Source organism: Macaca nemestrina, chromosome 17 (genome assembly GCF_043159975.1).
Source record: "Macaca nemestrina isolate mMacNem1 chromosome 17, mMacNem.hap1, whole genome shotgun sequence".
NCBI lineage: Eukaryota > Metazoa > Chordata > Mammalia > Primates > Cercopithecidae > Macaca > Macaca nemestrina.
This window is the reverse complement of record NC_092141.1, coordinates 49,686,479-49,705,282: the sequence shown is the minus strand read 5'-3', so window position 1 is coordinate 49,705,282 and position 18,804 is coordinate 49,686,479. Positions and strand designations below refer to the sequence as shown.

General features: G+C 41.7%; 1 long non-coding RNA gene across 3 annotated transcripts in view; it reads right to left on the bottom strand.

The window, feature by feature from the left end:
- LOC105476840 (uncharacterized) overlaps positions 1-18,804 on the bottom strand; it is a 167,900-nt gene that overhangs the window by 76,831 nt on the left and 72,265 nt on the right. For all 3 annotated transcript variants that reach the window (XR_011615692.1, XR_011615693.1, XR_011615691.1), the window contains one exon: positions 18,438-18,575. This is a non-coding gene — a long non-coding RNA (uncharacterized lncRNA). The remainder of the gene's footprint in view (positions 1-18,437; positions 18,576-18,804) is intronic.

Below are 18,804 nucleotides of genomic sequence, written 5' to 3'. Positions count from 1 at the left end.
AGTTGATCATTATTGAAGCTGAGAAATGGCACACAGGGGTTCATTATACCATTCTGTTTGCTTTAATATATGTTTGAAAGTCTCCATAATAAAAAGTTTAAAAATGTAATCTAGAGATAGTTATACCGCAAACTAAATTAGCTCTTCTAAAGCATGGGCTACCTATGCCAAAAAATGCTCAACCTGGCTGTGGTGGTTTTAGGACAATGGTCCCCAAGTTCTTTGACACTCATCCCATTAAGCAGTGGGCTCTATGTCCTCTCCTTTTGAATCTTGTGATTGCTCTGCCTAATATAGTACAGAGGAAGTGCTGGTGTGTGACTTCTGAGGTTGGGTCATTAAAGGTGCTGCAGCTTCCTCCTGGTTTTCTTGGGACCCTTGTCCTGTGGGAAGTCAGCCACCATGTAAGAAGTCTGACAACCTTGAGACCACCTGCTAGAGAAGCCATGTGTATGCAATCCAGGAGATAGTTCAAGCTGAGCTCCCAGCCAATAGCCTGCATCAACTAGCTGCCAGCCAAGGCAGGGAGCCATCTTGGATGTGCAGCCCAATGTCGCCTTCAAGCAACTGCAGCTCCAGCCAGCATCTGACTGCAGCCACCTGAGAGATCCCGAGACCAAACTGCCCATCAGTGCTCTTCCCAATTTCCTGACTGTCAAAATCATGAGCAAAATAAAGTGGTTTTGTTTGACTGGGTGTGGCGGCTCACTCCTGTAATCCCAGCACTTTGGGAGGTCAAAGTGGGAGGATCACTTGACCTCAGGAGTGTGAGACCAGCCGACATAACAGTGAGACTTCGTCTCTACAAAAAATAAAAAATTAGCTGTATATTGTGGCATGCACCTGTAGTCCTGGCTACTCAGGAGGCTGAGGCAGGAGGATTGCTTGAGACCAGGAGGTTGAGCCTGCACTGAGCTATGATCAGGCCACTGCACTCCAGCCTGGGTGACAGAGCAAAACCTTTTCTCAAAAAAAAAAAAAAAAAAAAACCCACAAAAAACAAAAACAGTTTTTTTTTACACCACTATGTTTTGGGGTAATTTTTTATGCAGCAATAGTAACTGAAACCATGATCAACTATAAGAACCAAAATTAAGGATATACAGAACAATAAAATTGCTTTTCATTTTTCAAAAGTATTAACATTGTGACTGAAAATGTCATTAATCTCTCTGGATATTTATATTCTCACTCATAAATTGAGGTGTGGAAAGAGACTTGTCACTTCTATTTTTTTCCCATTTTTTGTAAAAATAGGGCCTCCGTATGTTGCCCAGTCTGACCTCAAAGTCCTGGCCTCAAGTGATCCTTCCACTTTGGCCTCCTAAAGCTCTGGGATTACAGATGTGAGCCATAGTGCACCGCCAAGACTTTTCTAATCAATAACAAGTAGGCAGATGTTTATCTTACCTGGGTTTTCACTTATATGCAAACTTTTATTTAAACATTTCTTATTTATTAATAACTAACAAACATTCATTCTTTCAACATATATTTGACCCAGGAACTATTGCTAGTTGCCAAGCACTGTTCTTAGATCATTTAAGGGCACTCACTTATCCAAATTTAGGCATGGTATAACCAGAGTAGGCCACCTGACTTTCTAATTGCTCCTTCTCCCAACCCTCTTCATGCTTTTGCAGGCTTAATAGAGTCAGCACTATGACACTCTTTTCATGGTTTTTCATCTTTTCAGAAGAGAAGATCTTTTTCTTCAGTAACTACCATATATGATACTGAATTCTGTTCATTTGAGCATATAAATATTGAGGAAACTGGCATTACATTCCCGGTAGTTCCATGGCAAAACTGCTTCAAAACAAATAAAATATATTATTCTGCACAATACTGTTTGGGATTCTTAGGGTACATTTCTGGACTGATATTTTGGAGTTTGGGCTTTCTTTTCAGAATGGAAATGAGAAGATCTAAATCAAATGAAGTGTTAATGTCTTTGCTAGGTGATACTGTGAGAATACAGGCCTAAGACAGACTAATTTGAACCTGGGCTCTAGTTCAAAAATGTTGTTTGCCTGACGTGGTTTTATTAAAAAAACAAAAAACAAAAAACAGTTTTACAAAGTTTATCCTATGAATGCATGTGTGTATTTTTTCCAATATAAAACACATCTACCAAAACAGAACAAAACAAAATAAATAAATAAATAAACACATCTACGCTATTTAAGTCAACCAATATGGTTAGTTTGCTTCCTCTGATAGTTTCCTAAGGCAGCAAAATAAATACAAAATCAAACTTGTTCTAAAGAAATTAGTACTATCCAGGTGTGGTAGTGCACACCTATAGTCCCACCTACTTGGGAGACTGGGGCGGGAGGATCCCTCGAGCCTAGGAGTTCGAGATTCCAGTGAGCTATGATTGGGCCACCACACTCCAGCCTAGGCAACAGAGCAAGATCATGTCTTTAAAATATATATATAGTACTTTACTAAGAACTAGGTTAGGAATTAGAAGGAGGGGCTGGGGGCGGTGGCTCACAACTGTAATCCCAGCACTTTGGGAGTCTGAGGCAGGTGAATCACTTGAGATCAGGAGTTCCAGACCAGCCTAGCCAACATGGTGAAACCCCGTTTCTACTAAAAAAATACAAAAATTAACTGGGTATGGTGGCAGGTGCCTGTAATCCCAACTTGGGAGGCTGAGATAGGAGAATTGCTTGAACCCAGGAGGCTGAGGTTGTAGTGGGCCGAGATTGCACCACTGCACTGCAGCCTGAGCAACAGAGTGAGACCCCATCTCAAACAACAGCAACAACAAAAGGAATTAGAAAGAAAACTTCAGCCGGGCATGGTGGCTCACGCCTGTAATCCCAGCACTTTGGGAGGCCCAGGCGGGCAGATCACAAGGTCAAGAGATCAAGACCATCCTGGTCAACATGGTGAAACCCCGTCTCTACAAAAAATACAAAAATTAACAGATGTGGTGGCACGTGCCTGTAGTCCTAGCTACTCCGGAGGCTAAGTAGCTAGGAGAATCGCTTGAACCCCGCGAGGCGGGGGTTGCAGTGAGCCGAGATTGTGCCATTGCACTCCAGCCTGGCGACAGAGTGAGACTCCATCTCAGAAAAAAAAAAAAAAAAGAACTTCATCTCCTTCTGGAGTTCATATTCTCTTCAGTACGTTTATCAGTTATAGCACTGTTAGTGTCTCCCAAATCTACATCTCTTGCCCAGGCTACCCCCTGGCTGAGCCCCAGACTTGCATATTCAACAACCAACTTGGTATTTCTGTTTGATTACCAGCTACAAAAACTAAGTCTAGCTACCAAAAAAAAAGGAAATTTATTGGAAAGCTGTGAGGACCTCACAGAGTAATAGGAATGGGAGAGGTTAAGGAGGCCGAAGAAGACAGAACATGACCTGGCACTTCCAGAATGTCTTGGTAATAGGAACTGCTCACCCACTGCTCAACCCTATGGTTTCTTCCATCTCTGTGTCACTCCAAACAAGATTCAAAGTCCTGGAGGGAGTTTGGCCAAGCTTGGGTTACATGGCAACTCTTTGACTGAATCAGTGTAGCCAGACTGGCAAAGACAATGTTTACTAAGACCTGTTGTTGAGGCAGAAGTGTGTAAATAGGTGCTCCCATGCACCACTGTTGCAAATAAATTGCTCCTGCTTTTTCTGGGAGTCAATTAGATAACATACCAAATCTTTTTCTTTCTTTGTTTCTTTCTTTTCTTTTTTTTTTTTGTACATACTCTTTAATCGAGAAACACATTTAAGATTTTTTTCTAAGGAAAATAATCGATTGAGTGAGCAAAAATAAAGATAGTTGTTTATTTTATTATTTATTTACAGTAGCAAAATTGGAGATGTCCTAATTGCCAACAATAGGAAATGTGTTAAATAAATGATGATATAACCATATGTTGAAGTGCTTTATAGCCATTAGAAATTATGTTGTAGACTCCCATTTGTTTACATGGATACATGTCCATTTTGTATTGTTAAATGAAAAAGGTAGGCTATAAACAGTATTTGACCCTAGTTTTAAAAAATTAATATACATATGGTTTGTTTTTTGTTTTTTTTTTTTTGAGATGGAGTCTCACTCTGCTGCCCAGGCTGGAGTGCAGTGGTGGCACGATCTCGGCTCACTGCAACTTTTGCCTCCCTCCAGGTTCAAACAATGCTCCTGTGTAATTCTTATATATTTTTTAGTAAAGACGGGTTTCACCTTGTTGGCCAGGCTCATCTTGAACTCCTGACCTCAAGTGATCTGCCCACCTCAGCCTCCCAAAATGCTGGGATTACAGGTGTGAGCCATGGCTCCCAGCCTGTAATTTTTTTTCTTAAGAGACGGGGTCTTTCGCTGTGTCACCCAGGATGGAGCGCAGTGGTGCAGTCATGGCTCACTGCAGCCTCAAACTCTTGGGCTTAAGCAATCCTCCAGCTTCAGCCTCCTAAGTAGGTAGGACTACAGGCACCTGCCACCACAACTGGCTAATTTTTTTTTTTTTTTGGTGGAGACGAGGTCTTGCTATGTTGTTCAGGCTGGTCTTGAACTTCTGGGCTCAAGAGATCCTTCTGCCTTGACCTCTCAAAGTGTTGGGATGAGAAACATGAATCACCACACTCAGCATATATGTGTATGCATTTTTTGTTTTGTTTTGTTTTCTGGAGGAGGGGAGGACAGGGTCTCACTTTGTCACCCAGGCTGGAGTGCAGTGATGCGATCTCAGCTCACTGTAGCTTCAACTTCCTGGGCTCAAGCGATCCTCCCACTCAATTCCCCAAGAACCTGGGACCAAAGCATGCATAATTACACCCAGCTAATTTTTGTGTCTTTTGCAGAGACAGAGTTTCGCCACGCTTCTAGGCTGGGCTCAAACTCCTGGACTAAAGCAATCTGCCTGCCCTGGCCTCCCAAAGTGCTGGAATTACCTGTGTGAGTCACAGTGCCTGACCTATATATGTATTTTTAAAGTTCAAAAGAACTTAAATCTTTGGCAAGCAAGCGTGTTTTCACTTCTAAAATCAGAAAAGGCCAGGCAAGGTGGTTTATACCTGTCATCCCAGCACTTCTGGAAGCTGAGGAGGGAGAATTGCTGGAGGCCAGGATTTCAAAACCAGCCTGGATAACATAGTGAGACCCCATCTCTACAAAAAATCAGCCAGGCATGGTGGCGTATGCCTGCAGTACGAGACAGAAGGATCGCTTGAGCCCAGGAGTTCAAGGCTGCAATGAGCTATGGTCATTTAGAGACCCTGCTCTCTAAAACATAAATAAATTAGTAAATTAATAAATGAACAATAAAATAAAATCAGAAAATCAAAAACTAAAGAGAGAGTGTTAACAAAGTAGACTCATTATTTAAATGTGCTTGAAATTCTTTTGATATAGATTATTTCCATAAAATGGTATCTCTCACATTTTTTAAAACTCTTCTATAGACCTGGTGATTAGAAGTATGGTATCTCACTTTTAACTTTACAATACAGTCTGTGAGCATTTTTTTTTTTTTTTATGAGACAAGAGTCTCACTCTGTTGCCCAGGCTGGAGTGAAGTGGCGCAATCTTGGCTCACTGCAAGCTCTGCCTCCCGGGTTCACACCATTCTCCTGCCTCAGCCTCCTGGGTAGCTGGGATTACAGGCACCCACTACCACACCCAGCTAATTTTCTTTTTGTATTTTTAGTAGAGACGGGCTTTCACCGTGTTAGCCAGGATGGTCTTCATCTCCTGACCTCATGATCCACCCGCCTCAGCCTCCCAAAGTGCTGGGATTACAGGTGTGAGCCACCGCACCCGGCCGCCAGTGAGCTTTTAATTGTCATGATGGTACCCTATTTTTTTTTTTTGAGACAGAGTTTCACTCTTGTTGCCCAGACTGGAGTGCAATGGTGTGATGTTGGCTCACTGCAACCTCCACCTCCCGGGTTCAAGCGATGCTTCTGCCTCAGCCTCCCAAGTAGCTGGGATTACAGGCACGTGCCACCACACCTGGCTAATTTTTTGTATTTTTAGTAGAGAAGGGGTTTCACCATGTTGGCCAGGCTGGTTGTGAACTCCTGACTTCAGGTGATTTACCCGCCTCAGCCTCCCAAAGTGCTGGGATTACAGGCGTGAGCCACCGTGCCCAGCCCAATGGTACCATATTAAGAATAACAGCCTTCGTGATAGTAATAGTTAACATTTATGCACTGCTAGGCACTGTTTTAGCTTTCTATGCATTTCTCATCCAGTGCTCACCACAACCTTATTAGGTTGATACTGCATAATTATTTGACCTACTTCACAAATGAGGAAACTAAGGCCACCTATCAAGTCACTGGAAAGTCCAGGACTCCCACCCAACTAGAGTTAAGTCCAGAGCCTATGCTTTTAATCTCTATGCTAGATTTCCTCCATAATTAGGAAATTAAGTTTGAGCGAGTTCATTTATTTAAAGCATTGCCTTGTTCCAGAAAGGATTTCAGGCATCTGGTTAAGTAAATTGTCCAAGATCACCCAGACAGTAAGTGGCAGTGCCAAGAATCAAAACTCTTTTTTGAACGAACTGTATAAACTAAGCGAGCTAACACAGATGTAGACTCACATCATGTATTTCCTCCTAAACATGAGAAGGGGAAATGAAGGCTCTTTATTTGACCAGTTTTCATGTTCATTCTAGTTGGATGTGTTTTCAGCCGTAGAGCGCCTTTATCATTTGAAAAGGGACAGAGTAGGTTAAGAGGAATTCATGAATCACAGGACTGGGCAGCAAGCACATGGCTGCCCATGGTGGACAGAGGAAAGGAAAAGCCTGAGGCGATCCTAAGATGTGTGCTTGGGACATGACAGACGACCTGGAAACACTGCTTAGTAATAAGCGTCTTCAGGAGGAAAGGTAAGAAAGAGGAAAGAAGGGTAAAATGAAGAGATCAAGGAAGAGCTAGGAAGCCATATCGTATGAAAGGTGGAGGGAAGGTAATGGGAGACATGTATAGCTGTCCAGGAGTGAGAATAAAAATAATAATTGGCCAAGGTGGGAGGATCACTTGAGGTAAGGAGTTCAAGACCAGCCTGGGCAACATGGTGAGACCCCCACCCCAACATCTCTACAAAAAAACATAAAAATGAGCAGAGTATGGTGGTGCACGCTTATTGTCCCAGTTACTTGAGAGGCTAAGGTGGAAGGATCGCTCGAGCCCAGGAGATCAAGGCTGCAGTGAGCCATGATCACGCCACTGGACTCCAGCCTGGGCAACAGAGCGAGACCATGCCACTAAAATAATAATAATAATAATAGGCCGGCATGGTGGCTCACGCCATTAATCTCAGCAGTTTGGCCAACATGGTGAAACCCCATCTCTAATAAAAATACAAAAATTAGCCAGGCATGGTGGCAGACACCTGTAATCCCAGCTACTGGGGAGGCTGAGACAGGAGAATCGCCTGAACCCAGGAGGCAGAGGTCGCAGTGAGTAGAGAGCACACCATTGCACTCCAGCCTGGGAGACAAGAGCAACATTCCGTCTCAAATCATCATCATCATCATCATCATCATCATCACCACCACCACCACCACCACAGTAATTGGATTTGAGAGTGCCAGGTTTCAAAGGAGAAAAGTATAAAAAGGTAAACACTACCAGAATATTCTTTTTTTTTTTTTTTTTTAAAGTACATATTCTAAAGATATTCTAAAGCATCTCAAATCAGGGATTGCCCCTTCAGGTCTGAGTGAGTAACATTTTTGCCATTTCCTCTCAGTCTCCTTTGTTTTGGGTCCACAGCGTCCTTCTTCTTAAGACAAGTACTGAGTCCATTTTCTTTTACCTCTAAGTCCAGATAGGTTTGTGTAAAGAACTGTCTTTTCTTGGCAATAACTTGAAAAATAAATAAGATGAAGTATACACTCGTTCTTTTTTGTATGGCTGAAAAATGGAACATTTGCTTTCGGTTTGAATTATTACAAAAACATTGCAGAACTTGTCCTAATCTTTTTTTTTTTTTTTTTTTAAATGAAGGAGCCTGTCTCAATTTAGTATCCTTAACTAAACATGATTTAGTCCCAGGGCAAGAACTGGTTATAAAGAAAATACAGCTATTTCAGTAACAGCTCTTTAGTCCTGGCTGTTCACGGAAAGCTAACTATGAAGCCGTTTGAAACTCTTCTCATTAAGAACCATGATGTTGGCCGGGTGCGGTGGCTCATCCCTGTAATCCCAGCGCTTTGGGAGGCCGAGGTGGGTGGATCATGAGGTCAAAAGATTGAGACCATCCTGCCCAACAAGGTGAAACCCCATCTCTACTAAAAATACAAAAATTAGCTGGGTGTGGTGGCGCATGCCTGTAATCCCAGCTAATCGGGAGGCTGAGGCAGGAGAATTGCTTGAACCCAGGAGGCAGAGGTTGCAGTGAGCCAAGATCTCGCCACGCAATCCAGGCTGGTGACAGAGCAAGACTCCATCTCAAAAGAAAAAAACAACAACAACCATGAAGTTTTACTTAAGTTGGACTTTGCTACTCTGGATAATGTAAAACAGAAGTCACTTATTGAGAGGTAGGGACAGGAAGAGGAAATGGTTGACCTATAACAAGAGTTCTCCAAAGGTGACAGGTAGGCTTATTAACCTCCTGGGACCTATATTTATTTAGCAACTTGAGCTGACCAGCACGTGTGCTGGGTAATGTTTAAATCATTAGAGTGCATGTATACGAACTTAACATTACAGGAATTTATTTCCTCTCCCATTGCTGCTTTCTGGACATTTCCTCTTTTTTTTTGCCTAAACTATGCAAACAACATTCCCAAAAAAGGCAACTCAACACAGGTTGGTTGGATAGAATTCTGTGGAATATTGATCATTAGGACTTCTCCTTTACCATGAGAACTACACAAAGAGTTCTCTGTTTTAAGTAACTGAATCTGGGGCAAAGAAATGTACACATCTATTTGAATTTAGTTTGGAGTTATTCCTTCTCTCTACAAAGAGGGTATAATGTATATATTTGTTTAAAAATATATGTATTATATTTTTAAATGTAAGTGATTTAATCTTGTTTTAAGGATTTTAAAAATTCTCTGAAATAATTAGATTTGCAAATTCCACAAAGTTAGCAAAAACATGATGTTATAGAAATGTACAGAAATATGCACATAGTAGAAAATGTAAGTCTGGGCACAATGGCTCACGCCTATAATCCCAGCACTTTGGGAGGCCCAGGTGGGTGGATCGCTTGAGGTCAGGAGTTCGAGACCAGCCTGACCAATGTGGTGAAACCCCGTCTCTATTAAAAATACAAAAATTAGCTGGGTGTGGTGGCATGAGCCTATAGTCCCAGCTACTCAGGAGGCTGAGACAGGAGAATTGCTTGAACCTGGGAGGTGGAGGTTGCAGTGAGCCGAGATTGCACCACTGCACTCCAACCTGGGCGACAGAGCAAGGCTCTGTCTCAAAAAAAAAAAAAAAAAGGGCCGGGTGCAGTGGCTCATGCCTGTAATCACAGCACTTTGGGAGGCTGAGACGGGTGGATCACGAGGTCAGGAGATCAAGACCATCCTGGCTAACACAGTGAAACTCTGTCTCTACTAAAAATACAAAAAAATTAGCTGAGCGTGGTGGTGGGCGCCTGTAGTTCCAGCTACACGGGAGGCTGAGGCAGGAGAATGTCATGAACCCGGGAGGCAGAGCTTGCAGTGAGACGTGATCCTGTCACTGCCCTCCAGCCTGGGCGACAAAGCGAGACTCTGTCTCAAAAAAAAAAAAAAAGAAAGAAAAAAGAAAACGTATATTATGATAGCCAGTGACTAAAAACCTAACCTAAACTAAATTTAATCCCGCATTGGCTGCTTCATAAAACCTCAGGTCCAGTACAAACAGCCCTAACACAAATGCAACAGTATTTGCATGTATTTGCATGCCCTAACACAATGCAGTATTAGACTTAAATGCCCAGTAAAATGATTGGAGACCTAGCAGATCTGTGCCCTGATACTATTTTTTAAATTATGCCTGATAAGAAGCTCTAAGAAACAGTGAAAGAAATATGACTCATTCCACAAAGACATTTTTATAAGGGAAGTGGATTTAGAATTTAATGGTGACATTTAGTCATTATAAAGTAGATAATTTCATGAAGAATAATTTGATATTTATAACACCATCATTGTCAATTAAATCAGTAAAGAGTAAAAGTGAATCAAAGATCCTTGATGAGCAAAGTATGATGAAGTGGAACCTCAGTAAAGGCACAGTTAGCTGTTAGGAGAGAAGAAATAGACTGGGCGTGGTGGCTCACGCCTATAATCCCAGCACTACGGGAGGTCAAGGTGGGTGGATCACCTGAGGTCAGGAGTTTGAGACCAGCCTGGCCAACATGGTGAAACCACGTCTCTACTAAAAATACAAAAAATTAGCTGCGTGTGGTGGTGGACACCTGTAATCCCAGCTACTTGGGAGGCTGAGGCAGGAGAATAGTGTGAACCTGGGAGGCAGAGGTTGCAGTGAGCCAAGATCGTGCCATTGCACTCCAGCCTGGGTGACAACAGTGAAATTCCATCTCAAAAAAAAAAAAAGGAGAGAAGAAATAGAGTGGAAGGTTTTAATTGCTGTAGTTGTTTTTAGATCCATGTGTTTTTAGATCTGGTACTTGTTTTTAGATTGTTAGGTCTGCATCATAACAGAATCAGACTTGGATTAGTTAAGTAAACATAAAGTTCTGATTTCTCATGGCCAAACCTTCTTGCACATTTCATTGTCTCTATTTTTTCTTTTTGGATTGCTCATCTAATGCACTAGTTTCTCTTCTGCAAGGCTTCCTTAAGATTTTGTTTTGTTACAATTTTTGGTTGGTGGCCCATCCTGAAAGACAGTTGTTTACTACATGCTAAAAAAGCCACAAACAAGGAGTGTCTCCATTGTTCCTTGGTTACACATTCTAGTCTATTCAAATTGTGGACCAACTTATTTTTCTGTTGTTTGTAGTCTGTAGCCTAATATACTCTGTACTACCTTCTGAGGACAGTATGGGTTTTGTAAATGGCAGAAACATATGTAAATAATCAAGCTACATTGTATAATATATTGTGCCAAGAATGGATTGTTTCACACATGGTGTGTTGGTGAAGAAATAAAACCTTGAAAGTAAAGTGTTTTCTATTAGGCTACCTAATATAGAAATGGTTTATGCCCGAGGGCAAAAAATTCATTGATGCTTAGACATAATCTATTGACTTTTAATTAAAACCTTGCTTATTTTACAAGTGTAAATCCATGAGCTAAATCACATTTTGAGTCTGCGGATTTATGACTGGAATAAGTTTAATGCTGAATTAACCCTTGTAAATGTGCTTTCTTAGAATAATAGCATTAGCTCCAAAATGCATGTTATTTGATTGCCTTATTGCACCCAAAATAAAGTTATTGCAATTTGGCAATACCATAAACCACATATCTTAATTAAAAATAGCACATATTATATAATAAAGTATGTTCCACAATTGTTCCCAAGATCCTAGCATCTGGAAATGCATTCACAGTATCATCTGTACAACAAACAAGTATTTCATTTTTCAGACCAAAAAGATAAAACTTTAACCCTAATTTTTAAGGCTATGATTTACAGAAACTGCAATATATTGTTATAAGGCTTATTTTCTTTGAAAATGTCTGCTTTGCGTTTTTATTTATTCCTTGGGTTTTGTAGCTTGGTAAAACACAAATGGCAAATATATTTATCAAAAATTTAAAAATATTTTTCTCCTGAGTCTTCTAACTCCCTAGTTAGAATTTCAGAAGATCAAAAGGAAAGGAAAAAATAAACACTAATTTATTATAGGATAAAAGAACATAATCCCTGACTCATTTACTTCTAATTAAGACCTGCATGAGACCATAAAAATAGAAATATGTTTATGTAACTCATTTAAAATCTAACCAAATCCAGAGAAAACATCAACCTCTCCTAGGTGTATCAATACACAGTTTTGTAATATAAGAAAAAAAACGTGGCCAGAAAAATGAGATCCAATGGCAATTTCCTTTTCTTACAATAGTTTTTTCCTCTCAAATACAGCTAAGAAGCCCTTGCATAAGAACCCAAACACACGAAGTTATCATCTACAGATGGTGGTTTGCCCCTACGTATTACGGGAAAATATGCAGAGACATTCGTGCGTTCATTCACCCACAAAGACGTAGTCAGCAACCAGGCCATGCCAAGCACTGGGCTCAGTCCATCCAAATGCCAAATGCCTAACAGAATAGGGTGAATTATCAAGTCTGTCTGCAGTGAATCTTACGTGTATCTGTAGATTACCTTTCATTTTCACTCCATCGTTTCACTGAAATTCCTATTTTTAGATATTTTCTCGCATACTAAAGGCTGAATATAACTTTTAAGAAAAAGACTAATTTTAGATCTTCCACCGTGTAGGCTCAGTTTGAAATGTTCTCTTTCACATTGCCCTAAGTGAATTATCCTGCGTTTTCAGTTCCAAGGCTGTCAGGCCGGATCTAAGCCCTGTTTAAGTCAGTCTGTTGAAAGGGTCAGTAAGACATCTGTGAATGTTAAAAGCATGTGGGTCAGTGCATTGCTTTGATCAGGGATTTTTGCCCAACTAAGAGGACTGAATTTTGACTGAATTCAAAATCATAGATCATTTGGTGGCAATTAATACAGTACTCTTCTTTCTGGGATATTTGCCAATGTACCTGTCCGTCAATGTTAATCTCTCTTTGGCCAAAAATTTAGATTTTTTTTCATAGCTTTTTAATTTTTGTAGCAATTCCCTTCCCCTTGTAATAGTCTCTATTTGTTAGTATTATTCATATTAGACTTTCTAAATGTGTTTCTCTTTTTTTAACTTACAGTCACATCCATATTTTAGCTGCTTGATTGTAGTTCTGTGACACCACTGAAATAGGATTCTCCAGTATTAAACCAAGGTGTCTCTAGGGTAACAGAGCAGAGAAGTGGTAGGGCTTGATAGATGAGGCTCTGAGCCACCTGAAGTATTATGTGGCAGGTGACCAGGAATATTCAAAGGCACTATAGAGTTTCAAGGAAGGATACTCTTTGAATGAACATATATTGAAGAAACAAAATGCATGTAGAACAGAGCAAAGCATAGTATCTTTTAAAAATATATTCATATTTGAGTGTAGATGCATAAAGAAACACTGAAGAATAGACCAAAAAACAAGAATTGTTACCCATGGAGGAAAGAGGGGCAAAGGAAGGAATGGAACCTATTTGTGTATACCTTCCTATTTAGTTTTGATTTTTGAATCATGAAACACACAATTAAAATAAAAATTACTTGGAAGATCAGGATCTTCAATCAGTAGACTGAGATCCATAGAGCTATCTCTAGGCCTTTCCTGGTAGACCCTCATGCCAATTGCTCCCACCGGCTCCATGAATTCTCAACCCAGTGAATCCTCTCCTCCTCAAGCACCACATTTTCCTGCAAGCTCCACGTGCATCTGATGCAGGTGTCAGAAAACTCAACCCCAACTGATTAAGCAAAGAAAGGGAATTGATTGAGGTAAACTGAAAAGTCCAGGCCTAGACCTTCAGGCACAGCTTGACTCAGGAATTAAGCTAGAGAACACTAGGATCCAGTCCACAGCTCTGCTTCCTCAGAGTTGGTTCTGTTCTCAGACCCTGCCAGTGGTCACCAGCAGCTACAGGCTATCAACATTACGACAACCAATTACAGAAGAAAGATCCACTTTTCCTCTAATAGCTTCCATAAAAGTTCCAGAATTGAGTCTTACGGGCTTTGATTGGCCCAGTTTGAATCCTTTGCCCATCTCATCAATCACTGTCGCCAAACAGAGCATGCCATCATTGGCCTAGTCTGGGTTACGTGCCCCACTGTGGGTACAGGAGTGAAGTGCTTCATTTGAAGTGCATAGGTAGAAAAGTGAAACTGGGGTATATTGTCAGGAAGGGATGTTAGATATTGGACAGTAAAAACACTACTCTTGGCTGGGCATGGTCGCTCACGCCTGTAATCCCAGCACTTTCAGAGGCCAAGGCTGGCGGATCACCTGAGGTCAGGAGTTCGAGACCACCCTGGCCAACAGGGCAAAACCTTATCTCTACTAAAAACGCAAAAATTAGTCAGGCATGGTGACGGGTGCCTGTAATTCCAGCTACTCAGGAGGCTGAGGCAGGAGAATCGCTTGAACCCAGGAGGCAGATGTTGCAGTGAGCCGAGATTGCAGCCACTACACTCCAGCCTGGGCGATAGAGTGAGACTCCATCGCAAAAACAAAACAAAACAAAACAAAAAACAACCAAAAAACACTACCATGTTCTCAAGCTGGAGTGCAATGGACTATCACGGCTCACTGCAACCTTTGCATCACGGGCTCAAGTGATCCTCCTGCCTCAGCCTCCCAAGTAGCTGAGACTACAGGCATGAGCCACCATGCCTGCTTAATTTTTGCATTTTTTGTAGAGATGGGGGTTTCACCATGTTGGCCAAGCTGGTCTCGAACCCCTGGCCTTAAGTAATCCATCCGCCTCAGTCTCTCAAAGTGCTGGGATTACAGTCATGAGCCACTGCGCCTGACCTAAAAAAGCAGCTTTTCAAAAGAGATTTGAGACTCCTGATTTAAAATAAGGGATTTTTTTGGCCTGAAATGGGCTATCCAGAGTACACTGTACTTTTCAAAGCAGGTCAGAAAAATTGCTGTTCTAATCAAGAAAAAGCAGAAGTTCATGAAAAGTGCTTATATTCCAAAAACTGAAGTTTAGGAGCCAGGGAATGATGAGTAGTTTGATAGAACTGTTTTGTTGAGTTAGACCCGACAATAAATTATTTTTGTGGGTTTTTTTTTTTTTTTTTTGGTATAACACCTCGGTATTATTTAGACCTTGAAACTTTCTTTTAATATGTATTATTTCTGATCAATGACCATAGGCAGTCTTTAAATATTCCACAAGGAATAGATGGAAAGGAGGCATCTTTCCAAGAGAAATTCTCAAACCAAAGTATTCCTTAGCCAGTTTCTGCCCTGTTATTCCATGGCTGGTCTCAATTAGCTTTCTGCCACCGTCACACGTTTGTGAAAATGGCAACAGTGGTAATGAACATACCCATAGGCCCATGGAAGATTTCCATTTTCTCTTCATTTCTGGCACCACAGGAACACTTCAGTCCAGTCCAGCACACACAATCAATTCAAGTGCACGCATAAAACTCTACTATATATAGTATGAGTATGAGTGGATTCCAGGATGCAAACTATATATAGTTGAGCTAAATAACGAGTTCGCTCTCATGTTACTCAGCTGGCAATGTTTGAAACGTTAAACAGTTCTTTCCAGTCACTCCTTGTTGAATGCTGGTTCTCACTGGTGCTCTTTTGTGCACCCTTGTTTTCAGCTGGCCTGTCTTCTTAAGTCCGTTTCTGGACTTTGGTCAAGTGAGAGCTGTTTCTTTTTTTTTTTTTTTTTTTTTTTTTTTGAGACAGAGTCCCACTCTGTCACCCAGGCTGGAGTGCAATGGTGTGATCTCAGCTCACTGCAACCTCACCGCCCGGGTACAAGAAATTCTCCTGCCTCAGCCTCCTGAGTAGCTGCGATTATAGGCACATGCCACCATGCCTGGCTTTTTTTTTTTTTTTTTTTTTTTTTGTATTTTTAGTAGAGATGGGGTTTCACCATGTTGGCCAGGCTTGTCTCGAACTCCTGACCTCGTGATCCTCCCACCTTGGCCTTCCAAAGTGTTGGGATTACAAGTGTGAGCTACCGCACACAGCCCTGTCTAACTTTTATGTACAGGGATGGCTCTGGCATTTCCTTCTTTATTTTTATTTTTATGTTTTTAACCCTATCCCTGGTGGTAGGTGAGGCTATGGTATTTTTAGCCAGGAAAAGCTCAGGGCAGCAATCTGGGGGCAATCAGGGCAGCACAATGGGGGAAGCTTGAGGCAATTCCCTGGAATCTTTTTAGATCTGGAGGATGCTGATGGAGATTACAGAGGAGGAAGGGCTAACGGACCCACCCAAAGCTATCTTTTGGTGCTATCACTACCCACGCACATCTTTTTTCTTTCGTCTTATAAAAACTGCTCATTCTGGCAGGCTCTCACCCAGCCAGTTAAGCCAAGCTCACCCAGTAGGAAACCTCAAAATTGTCTCTGAACTTCCCATTTCCATCAGAGGGGCATTAAAGGGTGCCACAGACATTTATGTGGCCATGGGGATGCCAACATGAACAAGATGGTCCTCGTCCTCAAGTTGTTCACAGTCTAAAGTGAAGTAGAACCAGGTACAGTGGCTCACGGTAATCCCAACACTTTGGGAGGCTGAGGTGGGAGGATCACTTGAGGCCAGGCATTTGAGACCAGCCTGGGCAACATAGTGAGAACCCATCTCAACAAAAAATTTAAAAATTAGCGAGGCATGGTGGTGCACGCTGGAAGTCCCAGCTACTTGGGAGGCCAAGGCAGGAGGATCCTTTGAGCCCAGGAGTTTGAGGCTGCAGTGAGCTATGATCATGTCATTGTACTCAAGCCTAGTTGGCAGAGTGAGACCTTGTCTCTATCAAAAGAATAATAATAATAATAATAATAACAAAGTAGGGTAGGGGTAAAGGGACATACACAGACAGACAAGCTACATGCATGAGCTGTATTAGCAATGAGTGGTGTGTTATAAAAGTCACAGTATGGGAGCATGGGAAGGTTCTGTTTACCTCATATGTGGTCCCTATTTGTATCTCCTCTCTCTCATCTATAGCAGCTCATATTTTATTCTTTCCCACATTCCATTCATTAAACAAATGCTTGTTGAGTCTTGAGTCTTTGCCAAGTGCTGGGGCTACAGTGGTGTTGGACTTGTATTCCAATGGAGAGAATCAGATAATAAGGAAGTACACAAATAAGATATTATTTAGTGAAACAGAAAACAGGCTAAGGGATAGAAAGTGACCATTAGGGGAGGTAAAATGGGGAAAGGTTGCAACAATGGGCACAGAGATCTCTCTGAGGAGGTGACATTTGAACTAAGATCTGATGGGCAGGTAAGAGGTAACCAAGCATGAGAATATCGGGGGAAGAGCAGGGCTGGCAGGTGAAACTGGAAGGGGAAGACTGAGCGCGATGTCTATGGTATTGCAGGAGTGGAAAGAAGGCCATGGTGACTAGAGCCTAGTGCCACAGGGAAGAGTGACAGCAGCTGAGATCACAGAGGTCATCAGAGGCAAATCAGGAGGGCTGGAAGACCTTGATAATCAGGTGTCTGAATTTTATTATCAGTGCAATTAGGAGAGGGGAATGTACTTTTCCTATTATCAGATATGCATGTTTTTTATTCAGGGTATCCTTGTCAGCATATAAAGAAACAGAATTAGTGATGAAAATATTGATTGCTTGGTGAGTACAGAATTAGAGCAAAGACACATGAAAGGTCTTGAGGGATATTTGACATAGGCTCTCCAAGGGTCCACAGCACTGGGGATTTTCTTTTTCAAATATCTGGATATTTATGAGCATCAGATACACTAAACTCCCTTGAACAAAGTTTAACTCCTCAAGTCTCCTTGTTTTTAGGGTAGGCAGGAATCCATGCCCTTTTGTCTGTATTCTTTTATCACACCATCACCTTTCCTTACTTCCACAGCCTTTGTTACATTCCCAGTTATAGATGATATTTAATCACCTCAAGAATCTAGTCCAGGCCGGGCGTGTCGGCTCGCGCCTGTAATCCCAGCACTTTGGGAGTCCGAGGCAGTAGGATCACATGAGGCCGCGAGTTTGAGACCAGCCTGGCCAATATGGTGAAACCCCATCTCTATTAAAAATAATAATAATAAAAAAGTAGCGGGGCATAGTGGCACACGCCTGTAGTCCCAGCTACTTGGGAGGCTGAGGTAGGAGAATCACTTGAACCTGGGAGGCGGAGGTTGCAGTGAGACAAGATCACCCCACTGCACTACAGCCTGAGCAACAGAGCGAGATTCTGTCTCAAAAAAAAAAAAAAAAAAAAAAAAGTAGTCCAAAATCTATCATAAACTGGATCCTGATGGGAATTATACAATTATATAACTTATCCATGGTTAGTGAATAATTTCAGCTTCAGTCTCGGAGAACGAGACCTGCGTCCCACCCCCGACCAAGTCGGGCTTTTGGCTTGGGGGCTAGTTTTCTTTTCAGGCTTGTCACTCTGTAATCACTGACCACCATATGCATATGGTTCTGATGTAAACTAAAATCTTTATCCAAAGTCTCTATCCACCTGGCAACTTTTGAACCCATATGAAATAAGCAGGGTAGTGACTCTTCTTTTGAGACCTCATTTGTTCATTTATTCAAGTACATGGAGCCCCAGGCAGTACACTGAGTACAAGGGATAAAACAGATGTATGATGTACTCCTAGCCCCCTAGTCTGACAAAGCTTTTATGTGTATCTCTGGTTCTTAAAATGAATAAATTGTCCACTTACAAACTGTATACTTACAACTAACCTGGATGTACAGGGCTTGTGCTCCATGCAGCTTGCAAATATCTGTCTTGAATTATTCTCTGCAGACTAACAGCCACCACAGCTTCTGGTTGCTCCTCTCTCCTCCTTGTCCTCCTTCCCACCTCCAGAGCTCTTGCTGCTGTTGCCATGACAGCCAGAAGGAAAAGCTTTGGAACCTTATCTCTTACTATGGGCCTATGTCTCCCCATGAGGACATTATTGTCTGTCACTCCAACTGGACTCTGGGGCTTGCTCTTTAAATATACCATGAAGTCATGTTAAAATTGGAACTCGAGGGGCAAGATTATGACAGTATTTAGTCAGGGACCTAGGAATTCTCAAATCTTGTTTTTGACTAGCAATCCTTT